The sequence below is a fragment of the Podarcis liolepis genome (assembly GCF_965112155.1).
Source record: "Podarcis liolepis genome assembly, chromosome: 3".
NCBI classification, from domain to species: Eukaryota; Metazoa; Chordata; class Lepidosauria; order Squamata; family Lacertidae; genus Podarcis; species Podarcis liolepis.
This window is the reverse complement of record NC_139557.1, coordinates 101,831,457-101,839,104: the sequence shown is the minus strand read 5'-3', so window position 1 is coordinate 101,839,104 and position 7,648 is coordinate 101,831,457.

Genomic DNA, 7,648 nt, shown 5'->3' with positions numbered 1-7,648 from the left:
AGATGATCCTCAGGGTACCTTCCAGTGCTACAATTCAATGATTATATTAATATCTGTCATGAAAGGCAGCCATTGATAGCCTTGTCATCTATGAATTAGACTAATCCTTTAAATCCATACAAGTTGGTAGCCATCACTACCTCCTTTGGAAGTGAATTTCATAGTTTAGCTATACACTATGTGAAGAAGCAAGGGACGCTGGTGGTGCTGTGGGTTAAACCACTGAACCTAGGGCTTGCTGATCGGAAGGTTGGCGGTTTGAATCCCCACAATGGGGTGAGCTCCCGTTGCTCGGTCTCAGCTCCTACCAACGTAGCAGTTCAAAAGCACATCAAAGTGCAAGTAGATAAGCAGGTACCGCTCCGGTGGGAAGGTAAACGGTGTTTCCATGCGCTGCTCTGGTTTGCCAGAAGCGGCTTAGTCATGCTGGCCACGTGACCCGGAAGCTGTACGCCGGCTCCCTCGGCCAGTGAGATGAGTGCCGCAACCCCAGAGTCGTCTGTGTCGGGACCTAACAGTTAGGGGTCCCTTTACCCTTTACTCATCACCTCCTGGCAAATAGAAGGGGAAGAAATGGAGGCAGTGAGAGATTTTACTTTCTTGGGCTCCATGATCACTGCAGATGGTGACAGCAGTCACGAAATTAAAAGACGCCTGCTCCTTGGGAGAAAGGCGATGGCAAACCTAGACAGCATCTTAAAAAGCAGAGACATCACCTTACCAACAAAGGTCTGTATAGTTAAAGCCATGGTCTTCCCAGTAGTGATGTATGGAAGTGAGAGCTGGACCATAAAGAAGGCTGATTGCCGAAGAATTGATGCTTTTGAATTCTGGTGCTGGAGGAGACTCTTGAGAGTCCCATGGACTGCAAGAAGATCCATTCTTAACGAAATCAGCCCTGAGTGCTCACTGGAAGGACAAATCTTGAAGCTGAGGCTCCAGTACTTTGGACACCTCATGAGAAGAGAAGACTCCCTGGAAAAGACCCTGATGTTGGGAAAGATGGAGGGCACAAGGAGAAGGGGACGACAGAGGACGAGATGGTTGGACAGTGTTCTCGAAGCTACAAACATGAGTCTGACCAAACTGCGGGAGGCAGTAGAAGACAGGAGTGCCTGGTGTTCTCTGGTCCATGGGGTCACGAAGAGTCGGACATGACTAAACGACTAAACAACAACAATTGTACCTTTCCTCATTTTGGTTGCCCTTTTCTGAACTGTTTGGATCTCTACGATATCATTGTTGGAGAAGGTACCAGAACTGACCATGGCATTCCTGCTCAGTGCCTCGCAGATGTAGAATCAAGGAGTTGCAAGGTATCTCAAAGGTCATCGAGTCCAACCCTCTGGTGATGCAGAAAATCCATGGCACAGGAGGCCAATGTAGTTGGTGCCATCTTTGATTTTTGAATCTCAAATGATCTTTACTCCTGGCCTCAGGATGCCAGCACTTGCACGTATACCAGCAGTGAGAGGAGTGAGTGTGTCTGTGTGTGTGTGTGTGGGGGGGGGGAATCAATGCTGCAACAAACTTTTCCAGTCCGGGGGGGGGGGGGCACGGTGCAGGAGATACATCTGACATGTTGGTTTCATTTTTCAAGACACACTTCAGCCCCTTTCAAAACACACTGATGTGTGCCCAACACATGGATGGGTAAACACGGCTTTTAAGTTTTACATTACATGAATAAGAAAATTAACACTGAAATAACGATGGTGAATAAGTTGAATATTCACTCCAGCCCCCTTTCAGGGGTGGGGGGACAGGGGAAATGAATTTCCTTTAACTCAGAAATTCCTTGCTTTGGCACGTTTTCTGTCCCAGAAATTCATGTTATTTAAAGAAACTCTCGTTCGATCATTCTGTATTTTCCACATCTGACTAGGTGGCAAATAGACTTGCCACCTGGCTGTTCCTTTTTTTTTTTTTTTAAATGGACTTGGATGTTTCTTTCTACTCCAAAGCCAAGAAAAATGAAGATGCTGCCAGAGGTGTGTGTGAGTGTTTTTAAAAAGGCCTTTAACAAACAGAAATAGATGCTGCATAGGACTCAAATTTAAAGGCACTCCCTGGATTCCACACCCCCTCAGAATTATCTTCTCAATCTTTGCCAGAATTAAAATTTCCATAGGAAGCGCCGTGAATTATGGCTTCCATTAAGCTTTGCTGCTTCTTCCTGTTTAGCATCCAGCGATTCCCTGCTGGAACTGCTTCCCATCATTTTTGCAATCTATCATCTCCAGTACTTAAATCTTCTCTTCAGCTTGTCCACTTTTGTTTGCATTTCTTTCTTTCTATTTTTTTTAAAAAAGTACATTCTGCAAACCAATTACTATAAAGTAGTCCCATTGATATTATGGTCAAACAATTTTCTAGTATGCAGTCAGGGCTAATCTATCAGGCCATGGTGGAGCTTTGAGCTCAAGGGGAAAAACAGATGGAAACCTACTAGAGAAGGCGTGGGTAGTCTGCGGCCCTCCAGATGTTGTTGTACTCCAACTCCTATCAGCCTCAGCCAGAATGGCCAGTGGCCAGGGATGATGGGACCTGGTAGTCCTGCAAAACCTGGAGGACCATAGATGAGAAACGAGAGGGATGGATGGGGACATAGTTCTACTGCTGACCATATGTTTTGTGTGGATTGGCCTCCTGTGCCAGATTCAATCTTTCCAGCTAAAACTCAAGTAGCAAAGCCGCAAAAGACTCTTGCTTGAGATTGTTCACATCCCACCCCACAATGCAGATGATTCTTACTTTAATCTCATAGGCATACTTTTGATTTGACATTAATCAAGCAAGCAATTCCCATTTTATTTATGAGGCATGCCTGTCCCAGATTCTCAATGGCCTCGCCTCTCCTTCTGATCCAATCCTGTATCTGTTGGTGATATCCCAAAGTTACTAGACCTGGATTGCTGGGTTGCAGCTCAGTGGTAGAAGTTCCCAGGTTCATTTCCCAGCATCTCCAGGTAGGGCTGAGGGAAAACCTTTTCTGAAATCCTGAAAAGCGACTGCTAGTCACTGTAGACAAGACTGAGCTAGAAGTTCCTATGCTCCTACAGACAAATGACATTTTGATTCATCATTGCTGAATAGGAAGCTGTGCCAGGAGCAGATTATGCATGCAGCAACAATCTTAAAAACCATTGTATAAAGACTTCACGAACAATTAGAAGGCAATTAGAAAGAGCAGAAAACCACACGTAGCCAATCTGCAGATGATCTACAGCCTAGAACAGAGCTAATCCATGCAAGCTTTTAGTGAAAAGCCGCATCTTCAGTCAGGAGCCCTGAAAAGTAGAGGTAGCGGGACAAGTTTATGTCGGAGAACATAACTGTGCATGATTTGCTAGTTAGTATATGAAGGGGTTAAGAAACACAGAGTTCTAATTGCTAGAGTAGACTCAGTTAGGTCATACTCCCTCACCTCTGTGAGGGAGGAAGTGGTGTGTTTCTTCTCTTCCTTTCCTTATTCTCTTCTTCATTATGTAAGCCATGGAGGAGGATGGGCCTCACAATAACTCCCAGCTATTTTCCTGTATTTCCACCCAAGAAAACGATACCTGTTTTGTTTGTATCGCATGGTTAAACCATGTTATTGATCAGTGGGCTGACCTTTTGAGGGATTACAAGCATCTCAGCAGGTATCACAGTTTTGGACTTTGCAGCTGAAGGATTTTTTCATGACAATTTTGGGGTAACCCAACTGGAACTCTTCCAATGATAACATGGTGTGCTTCGAATAGAGATTTCAGTCCTTTTGCTTGCAAAAGTATACATTGTCTTTTTATAGCTCCTCTGTTTCCCTTCCCTGCTCTTCTGACTTCTGCTTCCTCTTCAGTTAGCCACCAGAGGTAATCAGAGAACTGAAACATCTGCATGTCAAAAGAAATAGACACATTCTGCAATTGCTGCTTTGTTTTCAATTGTTAATGGTATCAGATGCGTTCAGTCCCTGCGCGTGCTTTGCCAGTCAATGTGTTATATACAGACCTTTCCTTTTGCAGACTTAGTGTCAACATGGTTTGAACACATCCTATTTCTCTTATTCTGCTTTGCTTTTATCTGTGGTAAGACTTAAGCTCCCATCTAAGATGTGGCCACAGATCTACACCTGAAGGTTTCAATTAGGGCACATGCTATTTTGAGACTGCTGAGAGACCGCAGTGCTTCTCCCCACAAGTCTCTTGGCTTTGTGTACCTGATGGAATTGTCCAGCATCTTTGCAATCATTCTGTTTGACCACAATCTCTAATTGGATGCACCAGAGTTTCCAAGTGGTGAGCAGGAATTAAGCTCATGTTTGCAATTAGCTCCACTCAATCAGATGTCTTGTTTCTCTCCTTGTTTTCCTTCCTTGGGGACAATTGTTTCCACCAAATACTTTTTTACGCTTTCGGAGGCAATCGTTTTTGTATTTCATCCAAAATGTAGGCCCGTTAGACCACCTGCCCGAACAAATAAAAACAAGAATAGCTTCCACCTATAGTAGAACCTGCCATTCTGGACACCTGGCCAGGGGACGGGGGACGGGACCTTAAATAAAAAATGTAGAAAGATGGCTAGATCAAAAAGGGAAAGGAAGTTAAGAAGAGTCTTGCTGGATCAGAACAAAGGCCTATCAAGTCCTGTTGCCTATGGGAAGCTCAGAAGTAGGACATGAGCTCAACGCAACAGTACGCTCCTATTGGTCTGTCATTGGCTGGTTGGATGTAGAGGAGTGGTGGGAGACACCAGTCAGGGAACCCCCAGGGGAAGAAGGCTCAGAACCAGGGGATTGGTGGTGGGACAATGATGAGTGGTTGGAGGGAGAAGGAGCAGACTGGGAGGAGGAAGTGTCAGAAGCAGAACAGGTGACAGGGTTTAGTGAACAGGAAGAGGCTGTGCCAGAGCACAGTTCAGACTCCGAGGCAGAAGCAGAAGCCAGAGAGTTTCCCCCTCATGCTGTGACCAGCTCCCCTCCCATCTGTTCTCCTAGAACACACCGAGAAATGAAACGAGCAGAGTAAAGGAGGGTTTGTGCGCAGACACAGCCTGAGACTGAGTGGGAAAGACCTGGGTGTGGGAGTCCTAGAGGGCACTGGGAAGGCAGGGACCTTCATTCCTCACAAGATGTCCTGGAAAGAGTTGCTGAGACCACTAGGCCGGAGCTATAGTTTGTTTCCTTGAATAAAGAATTCACTCCACTGGCCTTGGTTGATTTGTTGTTGCGCTGCTGACTATGCCTGACTCCAGCCCTGACCTGGGACTCATCTACACTGGTCAGTTAAAACATTAGAAATGTGTTGTAAAAACGTGACACCGGAGGGTACTGTAGAGCAGTGATCTGTTGTCAATGTAAAATTGCATTGAGAGCTATACTAAGCGTTTGTTTGTTTTTAGTGTTTTCCAGATCAGTGTAGATCCAGCCATGATCCTATTACAGGAGAACACCATGTCCAAGAGCCAAGGTCTGTGTGGTATCTGACCTTCAACTCTTCCACCCCACTCCACATATGACCCACCAGTCCTGCTCCAAGCCTCCTTTGAGGGCTTTTGCTTCTTTGGAATGTGCTCTTGAACTGTGATGATGACTCTTGCTTCTGTGCATGGAGGGCAGAGGGTGCGTGTGTATAAACCTCTGACTTTAGCATGGCTGGAATGTACTTTGGGTGCTCTTTTCTTGTGTACACAGAGAATTATCATCTAGCTCTGTAGCTATGGGAGAACACTAAACCAATTTGGCTCTCTAATTCATTCTTCTTCTTCTTTTGCCAGTGCTAGTTAAGGGTGCTATGGACGAGGGCAGGAGAGGGAAGCTTATCCTCCAAAATCTAATGTATAAAGAAAGGTTCTCTGACTTGAATCAACTCTGAAACAATGCCAGTTCTATTCAATGCTAACAACTAATTATAAGTCTGGCTTTACCGTTTTGCAGGTTTGAACATTTTGGCCATAAATCTTGACTTTGACACATGGGTTTCAAAGCCAACATAACCACCTTGAATCCCATAATTACTGCCAGGTCTAGGTTTTGTTTCTCTGCTCCTCTCCCACTGCATTCATCTTGACAAATAATAAGACTCACAATGGGTTTTCTGCCCGTTTTAACCTGTGGAAAATTAATACATTTCAATCTATAAATAAAAATAAATCAGTGACTGAAGTTTTCAACTAAACTGATTGATACAATGAAATCTATGGGACATCAACTAGCAGGCTTCAAGGTTACTTTCCTATTTACAGTTTCCAACGTCCTTTGTAGCCATGCTAATTCCAGGATTTGACAACTCTCTGCAGTCTGTTTTCCCCAAAACATATCTGAAGCAATTTAAATGCGTCTCCTGCACATTAAGATGTCAGCAAATTTTGCTTAGGGCATTTTGGTTTGGAAACATGTTCCCTAAACCACAGTGGGGCAAGATAAATACAGGCTGACAGATACGCCTTGAAATCTCCGGCAAGTTTTTATGTAAACAATGATCTGACTGAAGTTTTATTCTTAAACAAGGATTTATCATTATTATCAAATTTCACTGCTAGTGTTCAGGGCACTGAGCACAAATTCATGGAGGATAAGGCTGTCAGTGCCTTCCAGCCATGATGGCTATGTTATTATTCCACTTTGGAGGCAGTATGCCTCTGAATACCAGTTGCTGGGAATCACAATTGGTGTTGTCCTTAAGTCCTGTTTGTGGGCTTCCCATAGGCAGCTGGCTGTGAGAACAGGAAGCTTGACTTGATAGGCCTTTCAGCCTGATTTCAGCCTGTGTGAACTGCATTGTTGGCATCTCTCAGTCTCGAGAGACAATGGAGTGCACCTCCAGGGGTGAGGTAATAACTGCTGTGTTATCAGCACCAAAGTGACCTCTCTGGGGTGCAAGCCTGGACAGCATGTATGGTGCCCAGATGGCAAGACTGAGAGCCAGAAGTGCAGTGGTTAAGAGCGGTAGACTCGTAATCTGGTGAACCGGGTTCACGTCTCCGCTTCTCCACATGCAGCGGCTGGGTGACCTTGGGCCAGTCACACTTCTTTGAAATCTCTCAGCCCCACTCACCTCACAGAGTGTTTGTTGTGGGGGAGGAAGGGAAAGGAGAATGTTAGCTGCTTTGAGACTCCTTCAGGTAATGATAAAGCGGGATATCAAATCCAAACACTTCTTCACTGATGTGGTAAAAAAAAAAAGCGCAGTTTGACTGCAGGAATTTACTGGCAGGAGGTGTACAAGGCATCATCCAACTATCGTAGGGATTCCACTCCAGATTTGTGTAGGATTTACACCTTAGCCTTTTTTCTCTCCTGCAAGTCAACAGCGGATTAGAGTCTTCCTTCTCCTAAATGGGCTACCTTCCCAGGTTCCTCTACAGTATGTGCAGAAACCACCTACTTCACCATTGGACACACTATTGGTCTTGTCCATTCAATCGGCTGGAGCCTGTCTTCACATGCTGGGGAAGTCCCTAATTTACTGAGGGTTTGAAACCCTTCAGCTGCCCTCACCTGGTTTAGCTGGCCAGTCGAAGCCATTTCCCAGGGTGTTGTCTCTGTCAAATGCTGACACACAAAAACTGCATATTAAAAGGATAAATGACACTATAATGCCAGCACTCAGGTGCAGATGAAGTGAACTTAAATTTGGGGAAATGAGTAACAGAGGAAAACTGCAAT